Source organism: Odocoileus virginianus, chromosome 28 (assembly GCF_023699985.2).
Source record: "Odocoileus virginianus isolate 20LAN1187 ecotype Illinois chromosome 28, Ovbor_1.2, whole genome shotgun sequence".
NCBI lineage: Eukaryota > Metazoa > Chordata > Mammalia > Artiodactyla > Cervidae > Odocoileus > Odocoileus virginianus.
Window position 1 is genome coordinate 34,926,091 of NC_069701.1, and position 15,254 is coordinate 34,941,344.

General features: G+C 47.6%; 1 protein-coding gene across 2 annotated transcripts in view; it reads right to left on the bottom strand.

The window, feature by feature from the left end:
- Nucleotides 1-15,254, bottom strand: part of AHNAK (AHNAK nucleoprotein) — a 94,628-nt gene that overhangs the window by 48,558 nt on the left and 30,816 nt on the right. The window lies entirely within an intron of this gene.

Sequence of the window (15,254 nt, forward strand, 5' to 3'; positions counted from 1 at the left end):
AGAATACTGGAGTGGGTTGCCATGCCCTCCTCCAGGGGATCTTCCCAACCCAGGGATCAAACCCAGGTCTCTTGCATTTCAGGCGGATTCTTTACCAGCTGAGCTACCCAGGAAGCCTATGCAAGAGATTAAATATACAGTTTAAGGGGAAAGGGTTAAGGAAAGTTAAGGGGAAAGGGGAAAGAGTAAGGGAATCCTGTATCCCAGACCAACCCATATTCAGAGAAGGATAGCAAGGAGGGGCCCCACGATACACACAAAGGAATGACTCAGTAATAGTGAAATGGCAGACATCCTTGACAAGCCAGCAAGGGAGAGATTTCAGGTTCTGGCAGCCTCTCCTGAGGCCTTCAAATCATCCCTCAGAGGCCCCAGGTTGCCCCACCTGAACCCAGCCCAGCCAGCTTCCTGCGATGCGAATTCACACAGGTCCTGGGAGGGGGAGGTCGTGTGATTGGCCTGGAGAGTCACGTGTGCTAGTGAAGACTGGCTCTGCTAACGATCAGGGACAGGTCTGAACCTGTTCTTCCCAAACCTACGTGCTGTCCCTCAGAGAGGCGGACAGGAAGACACAGGGCAGGTTGAGCAGCTTTGCGGAGTTCTAAAGATCCTAGTGGGTTTAAAACTGCCCTGCCCCATTGACCAGACTAGATCTCAAGTTAAACAACCACCTCCTTTCCACTTTGAACTCAGAGAGTAATCTGGGAGTTTCCTGACCCACCACTTCACATAGCAAATAATCCTTCCAGTAGAGAATAGATAAACAACCAGGTTCTACCGTATAGCACAGGGCACTATACTCAATATTCTATGATAAACCATTATGAGAAAGAATGTATCAGAATCATTTTGCTATACAGCAGAAATTAACACAATATTCTTAATCAACTTATTTGAATAAATTTCTTTTTTAATTTTTAAAGTAATAATCCTTTCTTCCCACCCTCAGCTGGGAAGTCCTTCCCAGCTCACGACCCTGCTCTGTGGACAAAGAACCAGCCCAGGGCACCCGGGTCAACTGCCATTTGCACAGATCTGCATGGGGCTGACGATAGTATCTCTCTCTTGGCAACTGGAGGTGGACATTGCTCAAACACACAACACTGTTTTAAAATACAGAATTCCCTACCACTTCCCCAGGAAATTTCTGATCTCGATGCCTCCAAATCTTTTCCAGATCTACTTCTAGAAGGACTTTGCCCAAACCTGAGGAAGACAAACACATTTGCCAAACCTCAGTCTCGCTGTCCTCAAAGAAGTCTTAGAAACAAACACCCAAAAGGCGTGGATGTGAGTACCGTGTGCTCGGCCACCAAACATGCGCCCCTGCTCACATGTCTCTACTTCACGGCCAAGTGCCTCCTAGCAAAATACACAAAGGCTTTGTCTCAGTCTGCAACAGTCTGCACTGGCATCAGAGCCACAGTCACTGTGTCTGTCCGGCTCAGAAAGGAGTGGGAGCCCAGTGGAGGGTGGCCATGAGATGCCATGGAGACAGGGTCGGACCACAACAAACACAATTTGCTTCAGGGGGCAAACCCAACTCTGCAAACCTGGCTGGGGTTTCTGGTCACAGATCTCACTAGGAAGGAAGGGAAGAGGGAGAAAAATGAAGGTGCTTTCTTTGTATTACTCCCTTAATAAAACAAATTGGTCAGGGCATCAGAATCTCATCCAAAAGTTGTATTTTTTTTAATTAATAAAAACAAAATAATCAAGTGGGAACAGAATAGTCAAAAGTAATACTTCCCAGTCTTAAGTGACATTTCAGATACCAGTCACAGGGACTGAACCAAACTGATCAGATTTGGGGAGTCCTCTCCCCCTCAATACCCCAGCTTTCTTCCCCTCCCCCTTCCTCAAGTGCAGTTCTTGGCCATTAAGTATCTGCTGTGGGAACTTCCCTGGCAGTCCAGTGGTTAAGACTCTGCGCTTCCGTTGCTTCCACTGCAGGGGACACAGGTTCAATCCCTGGTCAGAGAACTAAGATCCCACATGCCATGTGGTGCGGCCAAAAAAAAAAAAAAAATCTCTGGACTTCCCTGGTAGCACAGTGGACAAGAGTGTGCCTGACAATGCAGGGGACATGGGTTTGATCCCTGGTCTGGGAGGATTCCACCTGCCTCAGAGCAACTAAGCCCATGTGCCACAGCTACTGAGCCAGCATGTTGCAACTACTGAAGGTTGGGCACTCTACAACCTGTGTTCCACAACAAGAGAAGCCACTGCGATGAGAAGCCCATGCACCACAATGAAGAGGAGCCTCCACTCGCTGCAACTAGAGAAAGCCCAAGTGCAGCAATGAAGACCCTGTGCAGCAAAAAATTAAATAAATATTTTTTTAAATCTCTGCTATAATTCTGGTGGGGGCCATCTCCAACCCACCCCTGACTCACCTTTTTTTCCTATGAAACCCCCACAGATCTCTTCCCCACTCACCATCCCTCTGAGGCTGCTGCCCCACAGGTTAGATCATCTCTTCACCTTTCCAGTCTCTAATTCCTAGAAAAATTTTAAATTGAAGTACAGTTGATTTATAACATGTTAGTTTCAGATGTATTGCTAAGTGGTTTAGTTTTATATATATATATATATATATAAAACTGATATATATATATATATATATATATATATATATCAGATTCTTTTACATTATAGTTTATTACAAGTTTAAATCTCCAAGCTTTTGCTCTATCTCCTTTTCCACCCCTAACAAGGCCATCCTGCACACTGGAAAAGTGTGGATTTTGTTTTTTTGTTTTTTTTGTTGTTTTTTTTTTAAAAGAAAAATTTAGAGCTTTATTATTAATTTTGTGTGTGTGTGTGTTATTCTCTTTTTCTTTTCTTTTTTCCATTTATTTTTATTAGTTGGAGGCTAATTACTTTACAACATTGCAGTGATTTTTGTCATACATTGAAATGAATTAGCCATGGATTTACATGTATTCCCCGTCCCGGTCCCCCCTCCCACCTCCCTCTCCACCCAATCCCTCTGGGTCTTCCCAGTGCACCAGGCCCGAGCACTTGTCTCATGCATCCAACCTGGGCTGGTGATCTGTTTCACCCTAGATAATATACATGTTTCGATGCTGTTCTCTTGAAACATCCCACACTCGCCTTCTCCCACAGAGTCCACAAGTCTGTTCTATACATCTGAGTCTCTTTTTCTGTTTTGCATATAGGGTTATCGTTACCATCTTTCTAAATTCCATATATATGTGTTAGTATACTGTATTGGTGTTTATCTTTCTGGCTTACTTCACTCTGTATAATGGGCTCCAGTTTCATCCATCTCATTAGAACTGATTCAAATGAATTCTTTTTAATGGCTGAGTAATATTCCATGGTGTATATGTACCACAGCTTCCTCATCCATTCGTCTGCTGATGGGCATCTAGGTTGCTTCCATGTCCTGGCTATTATAAACAGTGCTGCGATGAACATTGGGGTGCATGTGTCTCTTTCAGATCTGGTTTCCTCGGTGTGTATGCCCAGAAGTGGGATTGCTGGGTCATATGGCAGTTCTATTTCCAGCTTTTTAAGAAATCTCCACACTGTTTTCCATAGTGGCTGTACTAATTTGCATTCCCACCAACAGTGTAAGAGGGTTCCCTTTTCTCCACACCCTCTCCAGCATTTATTGCTTGTAGACTTTTGGATAGCAGCCATCCTGACTGGCGTGTAATGGTACCTCATTGTGGTTTTGATTTGCATTTCTCTGATGATGAGTGATGTTGAGCATCTTTTCATGTGTTTTTTTGCCATCTGTATGTCTTCCTTGGAGAAATGTCTGTTTAGTTCTTTCGCCCATTTTTTGATTGGGTCATTTATTTTTCTGGAGTTGAGCTGGAGGAGTTGCTTATATATTTTTGAGATTAATCCTTTGTCTGTTGCTTCATTTGCTATTATTTTCTCTCAATCTGAGGGCTGTCTTTTCATCTTGCTTATAGTTTCCTTTGTTGTGCAAAAGCTTTTAAGTTTCATTAGGTCCCATTTGTTTATTTTTGCTTTTGTTTCTAAAATTCTGGGATGTGGGTCATAGAGGATCAAAGTGTGGATTTTGAAATCTGCTGACTTTCCCTCCTTCACTGAAGTTATGTCAGGCTCATCAATAGCTCCAGGAGAGCAGCCGATTTGTACAACTTGTGTAATAACCTATTAGGGAATCAGTTCTGGTGTTTGCTTCTTTTGTTTGCTTTTGGATTTTGTTTTGTTTGTCTTTAGTTGGTTGGTTTTCACCCAAAGTCAAAGCGAATGCCTTGGAGATCAAGGAGCTACCAGTCATGGACAGAAGGAGAATAGGAGCCCATGTTGATAAGAGGAAGTGTATTAAGTGATAAGAGAGTGATAGAATGGCTAATGGTGTTTCTGCCACAAGTCGCATACCACGTGCCTGGCACTGTGCTGGCGATATGCTGGTAAACAAGCCAACCGCCTTCCTCCCTCGAGGAGCTGAGCGTCCAATGGGGGAGGTGGCCAGACAAGCAACCAGTTACTGATGATCTAATACGAATAGTGCTGAGAACAGGAAAGTACAGAGCAACATGGGCACGCAGACGATAGGAGGATGTGGGGTGAGGGGGGCCTTTGTGTGTTGGGGGAAGAAGACTTCTAGGAGGAAATTCCCTAAGCTGAAACTCGAAGCATTGAGGAAGAGAAGTCTGTTGAAAGCCAGGAGGTTAGAGCGAGCAGAGGATGAACGAGCTGGGTGTGGCTGGAGAGGCTGGCCAGAGGCTGCCTTGGCTGACAGTGACCAGAGTCAACAGCCGGGAAGCACTGGCGCACTCACTGGGGCCTTGGGTGGAGCAGGAAAGGCTGAGCCACACCCGGAGCCTCCTCCAAGACCTTTTCTTCCCTGTGTGAACCCACATGCTGTCTCAGTAAAGCATCCTTCACCAAACACCTGTGAACACAAAACAACCAAGGGGCCAATCCGAGTCAGAGGAGAGCGAATGGGAGACACGCCCCACTCCCCATGTTTTTTCCTGGACTTATTTTGGCCTCCAGAAAAGCCCTATCAAAGGTCCTCCATGATCACATAACAAGAACAGGGCAAGCAGCCTTCGAGGGACACACAGAACCCAACCGTTTCCCCTTTAAAAACTGCAAAACACCAAAAGTGTGTGTGAGCCCAACGTGCAGTGAGGCCGTTTCCCCAGGTTGCTGGCAGGGTTTAGAATCACCATCCAGTGGCGAGAACCCTGTTAGTCCAAGGTGTTTATTTCCTTTTGATAAACAGTATGTGTAATTTCCCATTTTTAGGGACAATAATTACTTCAAACAAAGGGCAGTTCCCAAAAACAGTATTTAGAGGGACTGGTTCTCCTCCATAAGAGGACTGCAGCTCAGTTTTGTTTTGTTTTGTTTTTAATTTAAAAAAAAGCAATAAATTTTTAAAGCCCTTAGCAAAAAGCATTCATTTGTCTCTTAGACACTATTCAAGAAACAAGTAATTTTTTGGAATACAGCATTTTAGAATAGAGGAAGGGAAGCAAAAATCACCCTCTCCCCTTCAGTCCTCTTGGACCACAAACTCTAACCCCAGCCACACATGGCACTGGCAGTACCCACCTGGCATACCTCCCTCCTGCAGCTAAATTCCTAGAATTTATTTTCTAGGAATTTAGACAATCCACACCAGCTGCCTCCACACTCTCACTTGACCTCCCTAATCTGCCTGAAGGGTCCACTTGAAATTCAAGTTGTAAGCGAACTTGCACTCTTACAAGCAGAAAAGGCCCCTGGCATTATCCTCTCCTGCCTGCTCACATTCCAACCCTCCGCACTGCCTGCCCACTAAGCCAGAGATTGGAGACCAGGATCCAGCCCTGTGCCCTGGAGGAGACCACACCCCTAGATAAAACCCACTGGGCACTGGCTGGAAAGCCAGAGGTGGTCAAAAGCCTTCTCCCTCACCTGGGTTGGAGTGGGGCACCTTAAGACAAGCAGCGGATGGGAATCCCTGGTGGTCCAGTGGTTAAACACAGTGAATGCAATCATAAAATTAAAAGACGCTTGCTCCCTGGAAGAAAAACTATGACAAACCTAGGCAGCATATTAAAAAGCAGAGACATCAATTTGCTGACACAGGTCCATATAATAAAAGCTATGGTTTTCCAGGAGTCACATAAGGATGTGAGAGTTGGACCATAAAGAAGGCCGAGTAATGAAGAATTGATGCTTTCGAACTGTGGTGCTGGAGAAGACTCTTTAGAGTCCCTTGGACTGCAAGGAGATCAAACCAGTCAATCCTAAAGGAAATCAACCTTGAATATTCATTGAAAGGACTGATGCACAATCCCACTCCTGGGCATACACACCGAGGAAACCAGATCTGAAAGAGACACGTGTACCCCAATGTTCATCGCAGCACTGTTTATAATAGCCAGGATATGGAAGCAACCTAGATACCCATCAGCAGACGAATGGATAAGAAACCTATGGTACATATACACAATGGAATATTACTCAGCCATTAAAAAGAATACATTTGAATCAGTTCTAATGAGATGGATGAAACTGGAGCCCATTATACAGAGTGAAGTAAGCCAGAAAGATAAACACCAATACAGTATACTAACACATATATATGGAATTTTAAAAGATGGTAACGATAACCCTATATGCAGGACAGAAAAAGAGACACAGATGTAGAGAACAGACTTTTGGACTGTGTGGGAGAAGGCGAGGGTGGGATGATCTGAGAGAACAGCATTGAAACATGTCTATCATCAAGTGTGAAACAGATCGCCAGCCCAGGCTGGATGCATGAGACAAGTGCTCGGGGCTGGTGCACTGGGAAGACCCAGAGGGATGGGATGAGGAAGGAGGTGGGAGGGAGGATCAGGATGGGGAACACATGTAAATTCATGGCTGATTCATGTCAATGTATGGCAAAAATCACTACAATATTGTAAAGTAATTAGCCTCCAACTAATAAAAATAAATGAAAAAGAAAAAGAAAAAAAGAAAGAAAGGACTGATGCTGAAGCTGAAGCTCCAATACTTTGGCTACTTGATGTGAAGAGCTGACACACTGGAAAAGACCCTGATGCTGGGAAGGATTAAGGGCAGGAGAAGGAGTGGGGGACAGAGGATAAGATAAGTTGGATGGCATCACCGACTCAACCAACATGAGTCTGAGCAGTCTCCAGGAGATAGTGGAGGACAGGGAAGCCGGGCATGCTGCAGTCCATGGGGTCGCAAAGAGCCGGACAGGATTGAGCAACTGAGTAACAATAACCAGTGTTTAAGATTCTGAGCTTCCACTGTAGGGATTCCATCCCTGGTTGGGGCCCCACAAGCCATGGGGTGTGGTCAAACAAAACTAAAAAGGCAGCAGGCAGGGGTCAGACTCCAGATTACAGGCAAGAAGCCACATCAGGCCCCTGGGGGAGAAAGTAAGGCGGGCACCTACCCACGCTGTTTGTGAGGCTTTCCTAAAAGTCTCTCCTCTCCCAAAATACTCAGACCTGACCTGCCCAAAGGTCTGAAATAACCACCAAGACGGACCCACCCCTCAGGGACCCAAAGTCCTCTTTTTAAATGTAAACATCCCTAAGTATTAACATACAGGGCCCTGGCTCTCCCAGCACAGGAGTTTCTCAGAGCACAAAGCTGTCGATTGACTATGGGAAAAGCCTGTGTCCCCGCAATGCTTCGAGCTTAGGGACCCACCAGGGAGAAGAGGCTAGCTCCTGCGGCCATGCCCTCCCTGGGAGGTGTGAACCTGGCCTCCGGCAACTTCCCAAAGCCTCCCCCCACTTTCTTTCCCACCTTTTCCCTCCCCACGGTGCCCTGCACCCAGCCTTCCTCATCCAATGCTGGGCTGGGGGCTCACAGCAACCCAGAGGTGGCTAAACTGCCTGGCAAAGAGTCACGGGTACAGGATGCCGCCTGGCGATTGGCTGCTCCGCCGAAGGGGGCGTGGCGTCAGAGGCTCCCTAGAAACTGCCCTAAGTCCTCCTCTCGGATACCCCCCTCCCTCGCTCCCTCTCACTTCTCCCGGACCGCGGCTCTCGGGGTGGTTCTCTCACTTCTCCGACGCTAGCGGCCTCATGATTACATTATGAGGAGCTTAGGGGCGTCATCTAGCTTCTGGTTGGAGTGGAAGAACCTGACATTGCAAGGGTGCTGTTTTATTTAGGTCGTAAATTCATTCGAGGCGCTAGGAGGCACTTAGATGGGGAGCAGGGCTAAAATTCCCTCAAAGCCCTTTGGTGCAGTCCCTGCTCTCTGTAAAGCCTCTCTTCTTTCCTTCCCTCACCACGCCCTGTCACGTTTCCAGCTGCTCATTCCAAACCTCCCCATTTTCCGCTCCCCTCTTCCTGGGGCTTCGCTCCACCCCTACTGGCTTCTTCCTCCCTCCCCCCACCGCCCGCCACGCCGCCATATCCCGCTCTATCCTCTCCCGGGCTCGCTCTTCTATTTTCTTTATAGATTTGCTTTTGCTTCCTTCTTCCCTCGGACCCCCATAGTCTCCACAGTAAAGAGCCAGTGGTCCAAACTCAAGGAGGCTCCAGTTCCTTCCCATTCCCTTTGGATGGGGCGCCGGTGGTGGGTGGGTGGGACTGAGCAAGTCTTTGGCTCACTCCCATGACGGATGACAGATGACCGTTAGCGAGTTCTCAGGCTGGGATCCGAGAGGCCTCAACCTTGGAGCCCAGGAAGCCGGCAGGAGAAGGGATAAGGAAGACTGTCCACTTTAGGAGCCACTGTCCAGGTGGTGCAGTGGTAAAGAATCTGCCGGCCAATGCAGGGTTGGGAAGATCCCCTGGAGTGGGAAATGGCAACCCACTCCAGTATTCTTGCCTGGAAAATCCCATGGACAAAGGAGCCTGGTGGGCTACAGTCCACAGGGTCCCAAAGAGTTGGACTCAACTGAATACACACACCCACATCCTGCCCAAAACTACTCTCTGGAGCCCCTCATGCTCTCAGGCACCCCCCCCCCCCCCCACCCAGAGACGTGCCCAATGGGCCTCAGTAGGCCTGCATTCCCACAGCTGGGGGCAACCCTTCCACTGGAAAGGGTGGTGGAAGGGGCCTCCAGGCTGCCTGGACTGTGGTCAGGGACAGTGGGTGGGGCCAGTTACAATGCAAACGCTTTGATTGTGGACTCTCCCTTGTTTATTATCATCCAGAAGTGTGAATACTCTGAATACTCCAAAAGGGAAAAGACCTAGGGTAATACTGGGTGGGAGGGGTTGGCAGCTGCTGAGGAGGCTGAAGCCAGGCCAAGAGTTCACTTTTTTTGAAGCCTGGAGCCTCCTCTTACTCCCTAGATGAATAAGAGCCTTTTCTGGGCTGGACCAGAAACCAGCCAAGCTGCCCGAGTTCTCCAATTTCTGCCACTTACTAACTGTGTTACCCTGAAAATAATTGCTTAACCTCTCTGAGCCTCAGTTTCCATGTGAGGAAAACAATACCCATCTTAGAGCACTGTTGTAGAAATCAAAAGAGATAAAGCATATACAGTACATATACAATGCTAACACAAAGTAAGTATTCCATAGAAATGGCTGACCTTTCCAGTATTTACTATATGCCAAGCACATTATGTGTCAACTTACATCATCTTCATAAGAAAGCTTTGAAAGAGATAACATATCATTGCCATTTTATAGATAAGAGAACTGAGGCACAGAGAGTTGCAATAATTTGCCCAAGATCACGCAGCTAGGAAACAGCAGAACTGAGAGCTATCATTATCATCATTATTATTATTCCTCTGTTAGAATGCAGGTTCATTGAGGAAAAGGGCTTTGCACACAATATTTAGGTGACTCAGAGGTAAAGAACCCGCCTGCAATGCAAGAGCTGCAGGAGACCAGGGTTCAGTCCCTGAGTCAAGAAGATCCCTTGGAAGAGGACATGCCAACCACTCTTGTATTCCTGCCTGGGAAATCCCGTGGACAGAGGTGCCTGGCGGGCTGCAGTCCATGGGGTCACAAAGAATAGCCCTGAAGCAACTTAGCACACACATTTCAGTTCTGAAAAAGTCAAGACCCTACAAATTTTGAAAGACAGCTGTCATTTCCTAAAACCTCCTCAGAAAAAAAATTAATTCCCAACTTCCTGACAGAAGCAGCAATGGCATCACAGGAAAGGGGGAAGAGTTTTATTTTATTTTTTTTTAAATCAGGAAGCCTAGATTGACCTAGAGAGAGTCACCTTTTCCAGCTGTAAGAGGTGAGACAGATTACTTCACTTCTCTGAACCTCACCTTTCTGTAGCCTTCTTGCCGGGGGCTAGGGGACTTCCCTGGTATCTCAGATGGTAAAAAATCTGCCTGCAATGCAAGAGACCTGGGTTTGATCCCTGGGTTGGGAAGATCCCCTGGAAGAGGGTATGGCAACCTGCTCCAGTATTCTTGCCTGGAGAATCCGCATGGACAGAGGAGCCTGGTGGGCTGCAGTCCATGGGGTCGCAAAGAGTCATGGCTGAAGCGACTAAACACAGGGAGAAGCCAGCATGAAATCTCAGGAGACGGGCACTTTGTGGGCCAACAGGCCCTGTCCCTAGAGAAGGTCTTTTCATCCTTAACCCTTTCTCATCCTTGGCCTCACTGCTGGCAAGTTTTTCCATGAAGGCCGGGCCTCAAGTTTGTGGCGGAAAACAACAGAGGGTTTAAAGGGAACTGAAACCACCGTGCTCAGCAGAATGTTCCCCACACATGTGCCCATGCAGGGCAGCGCCTCTGCTGGGATCAGTCAGTCCTGGGAATCAAATGCCTGACACCCGGCCATTCCAGAGACTGGTAAACACTCTGGCATTCCCACCCCATGGCAAGCATTCATGCACCGAATTCTTTGTCCTTGGGAGGACGGACAGAGAGCTGCTCTGTGCTGCGGAGCCCGAAGCCAGAACTCCAGTTTCCAAACCCCAGCCGGAGAGCCCGCCAAGGCTGAGGCGTGCAGGCCACCAGCTCTTTCAAGTGTACTTGCAAAATAAACTTGCCCAAACTTGGACTTCTTTGTTGAAAACTTGGGTTTACTTGTTAATTCCAAAGGGGGAAAAAAGCACGGTACTGTTACAATGGAGAAACTAGGCAATCTCCTCCTTCATCAAGGGACCCGAGTCCTGAGGGTCCTGAACGGTGACCTTACTCCCCTTCTGTGCGCTCTCTGCCCCAGAAGGCAAAACCTGAACCAAAGCGTGAAGAAATGTCCTCAGACAAACCCACACTGGGGACATTTCTGCAAAAAAACTGGCCCCTTACACTTCGAAAATCAGTGTCCAAATGACAATGAAAAGAGGAGGAGGAATTCTTTCCAGGTCGAAGAAACTAAAGAGACCATGGCAATTATATGTCACGTGGGATCACGGGTGGTTGAGGCTTCAATGGGAAAATATTCATTGCTGGAAAGAAATTGTAATCACTGAGGCAACTGGCAAAATTTAAACATGGGCAATATGTCAGATAATAGTAGCAATACTAAGTTTCCTAAATTGGGCTCTGATACCATTATGTAAGAGAATGTCCATACATGCTGAAGGGCTTAGGAGTCAAGGGTCATGGTGTTTGTAATTCACTTTCAAATGAGTCAGCAAATACAATGATAATTATAACATCTAAAGAGAGAGAGATTAAAACCAACAAGGTGAAACTGGGACATTAAGTGAAAGTTATATGGATATATTTGTGTGTGTGTGTGGCTGCACCATGGCATGTGGGATCTTTAGTTCCCCCAACCAGGAAATGAACCCATGCCCCCTGCAGTGGAAGCCTAGAATCTTAACCACTGGACGGCCAGGCAAGTCTCAGTTATATGGATATTCACTGTGTCATTCTTGCAATTTCTGTATAGGTTTAAAGTGAATAAATCCATTTTTTAAAAAAATCATTCACATGCTTAGCTGCACCTCTCACATCACAGCTGAAGCGTGATGCCAGAGAGCTAAGAAGGGACTCAAGAAATGAGACACGTGTGCCAGCGACATGCAGAGTCTTGGGGATGCAGTACTTTGGCTTTGGGACACTGGGAACATAGCAGTATTTCAACATAGCTGTTGCTCAAAACATTGGAGACAATTTATGTGGGGAAACTGGTTGCACTACGTTATAATCATGCCTTGCTTTTGACCCCAAACAGCCCTATCCACGTAATTAACCAGCCTTGCTTCTATAAAGATCAGAGACTCTTGGAACTGGCAAGGGCCTTAGAGAATATATGCCTTATCCACGTTACAAATAAGGAAACCGAGGCTCAAAGCAGGGGGCCTTCATTTCTTCAGGGTCATGGAGAATCCCACTGACTCCCAGGTCCAGTGTTCTTTTCAGGATTCTGTTCTAGGAGCCCTGGAGTATCTTCCAGGCCCTTTGGCTATTTGCAGCCCTCAAGAGAGGAAGATCTGTACTTCTCCAAGGAAACTGGAATTTTTCAAAGGTACAAGTGATGTTGAGAGCAGTTCCTAAAGAGAGAGGACTAAAACATTCTTAACATCAAAATTTTCACACAAGTTTAAGTGCAGTGTCTCCCTAGTATAACTGTGTGTGCTTAAAACAAAAATGGTCATAGTATTTTATGATCATATCTTAGATGTATCCCACATAATTGTGGCTATTCAAAGAAATCTCAATGTATAGAAAGTCAAACTTGCCCAACAGAAAAATGAAGATGAAGACATTGTTCTGGTTGTTCTCTATCTGGCCCTCCACTCTCAGATTCTTTCTCCCTGCGTCTCTGCCTTGCTCTGTGCCTCCAGGAGGCTGATAGCTCTACCTGTAACACCTAGGCTCATTTGCCCTCCAGCACGAGCAACCAGCAGGGGGAAAACTCAGGGTGTTTCTTCCTGCTTCTCATGGCAGGCAGTTCTGGCAGATGCTGTGGTCCTGCATGGCTGGATTCCAGGAACACCATCTCTTCCCAGGCCCCTTCAGGTCCAGGGGTAACACCAGCCTCCTGCTGGCCCTGGGGGTCTCACAGCCCTTGTTGGCTTCTTGGTCCTGGCCCACTACTGCATAAAGAGCCCCCATTAAAGTCTCTGTGGCTGAACTATCTTGAACTACATTTCCAGGAGGGACCCTGACACATACAGAAGTGAGTTTGAGTGACCAAAAAATATTTGTTGCCTTTTGTGAGCACAGGATGCGTTTCAAAATAAGTGAACTTTCCAAGTGTCCCCGGAGCCACATCCACAGTCACACTGCCCAAAGCCAGGCGCACTGACAGGCTGCAGGCCCTGGGCTGTGACTCAGCCCTGGAGCTCCAACCAAGGACCCTGAGGAGCCCAGGCCCGCCCCGTCCAGGTCTCCCGAGGCCACTCCTTGGCCTCAAATGCCGGCACTGGGACTGCAGAGTGTTAAAACCTCCTGGATCTGGGCCCCGAAGGACTTTGGGGAATACCTCGGGCCATCCCCATCAGGGACTGAGAGAGGGCAGGGGTAAATGGTGGGAAGGTGAGAAGAACAGAGTGAAGGGGGAACTCGGAGTGGTGAGGCAGGACAAGCCAAGAAAAGTCCGCTGGGATGGGCCCCCCACATGCTTCTCCAGCCCCTGGCACCTCCTACATGCCCCCTCATCTGTGGTCATGTTCACTGCAGAGGGAACGGACCCCATCCTGGGGCCACCACTGCCTCCACCCTGGGCCTGATGTGGGAGGAGGGTGGCTGAGAAGTTTCTCACCTTTGATTGGCCCATTGCCATGTTCATCACCCATCTGACCCACCACCCCTGACTGTCCCAGCCAATAAGATCTCGCCCTGAAAGTCCAGGCCCCATCATCATCACCCATATCATCCCTGGTAGAAGCCTCGATTACAAGTGAGTATATTTCCAGTGTTCAGAGCAGACCAGTGTCCCACATCCATCACAGCATTAGGTCTGCAGAGGTCGGCAGAGGATTCTGAAACCAGGTGGGGCTGGGACAGCATCTAACCACGTAATGCTCAAAAACTACTCGTGGAATGAATGGACAATGAGGGCCACCTTGAAGATCACCCCTTCCTCAAGTAAAAAAATATTTTTTTTTCTTTTTAATTGTTATATTATTGGACAGCCTGCTTAGTTCTGCCTGGGAGATCTTTCCAGCATCCCAGTGAGCATCCCCCTGGCTGTGTACACAAGGACACCCCACTGTCACCCACTTCACCTCCCTCCAAACACAAGAGCCACGTATCTCAGGCAGCATGCACATTCTGTCCCACCCCCACACCCGTGTCAGCTTGAGAATGGAGGAAGGACTGAGAATTGGGCTTTGAGCTGTGGTTATAAGAAGAGCACTTGTGGGATGCCCAGACCCAGTGAGAAGACAAATGCATGTAGGTGGGTGTGCACGCTCTAACTTTTCAGTGTCTGCAAGGGCTCACACCTGCCTCTCTAGGACTCCATGCCCACCCTCGTGCTCCCAATAAACAAACACAGCTGTGACACAAAAGCTACAGACTTAAAGGTGGTGCCCCTGCATTGCAGACATCCCAAATACCTGAACAGACTCTGGTCCTGTGGATGCTATCCCTGTTTTAACAGGTGAGGAAACTCTTGCCCACTTCACTAAAGCAGCTTTAAAAAAGCCATGGAGGGGAGGGATAAATTAGGAGTTTGAGATGGACAGATGTACACTATTACATGTAAAATAGATCACCAATAAGAACCTGAGGGATAGTACTCAACATTTTGTAGTAACCTATAAGGGAAAGAAATCTGAAGAATATATGTATATAACCGTATCACTTTGCTGTACGCTTGAAAGTAACACAACATTGTTAATTGGCAATACTTAAATTAAAAAAATAAAAAATTTAAAAGCCACAGGCAATCAAGTGCCTCCCTTATTACCTATCCTTTCCAAAACCTAGACTCACCCTTGAGCTCCAAACCCCCCCACCCCAAGGACACAGACTCTACTGGCTGAGGTGTGAATGGGTGAAGCTGGTCAAGGCCCGTTTGCAATCCAAGCGAGGGCAAGTAGAGTTCTCTCTGGGCAGGAGACCCCACTGCTCTGCACAGAGACCCACAAACTGGCTCTGGAGAGGGTGGGAGGGGTGGGAGCTGGCATCTCCATTCTGAGGGTGACCAGAGAAGAACAGAGCTTCCTTCCGCTGGCAGAAAGATGGCAACTCTGAGACAGGGCCAGGGGGCTAAGCTTGGTTAGACCATTTCGGTCTAAGAAGGCACCACCCTCTGCCCAGCAATGACGGACGTCAGGGACCAGTTTCTAGGAGGCTCCCCCACCCACCACGTATTGTCCACAGAACTAGAAATGAAAAGGGGCCTTTTGGATTTCCCCGGTGGCCCAGTGGTTAAGACTCC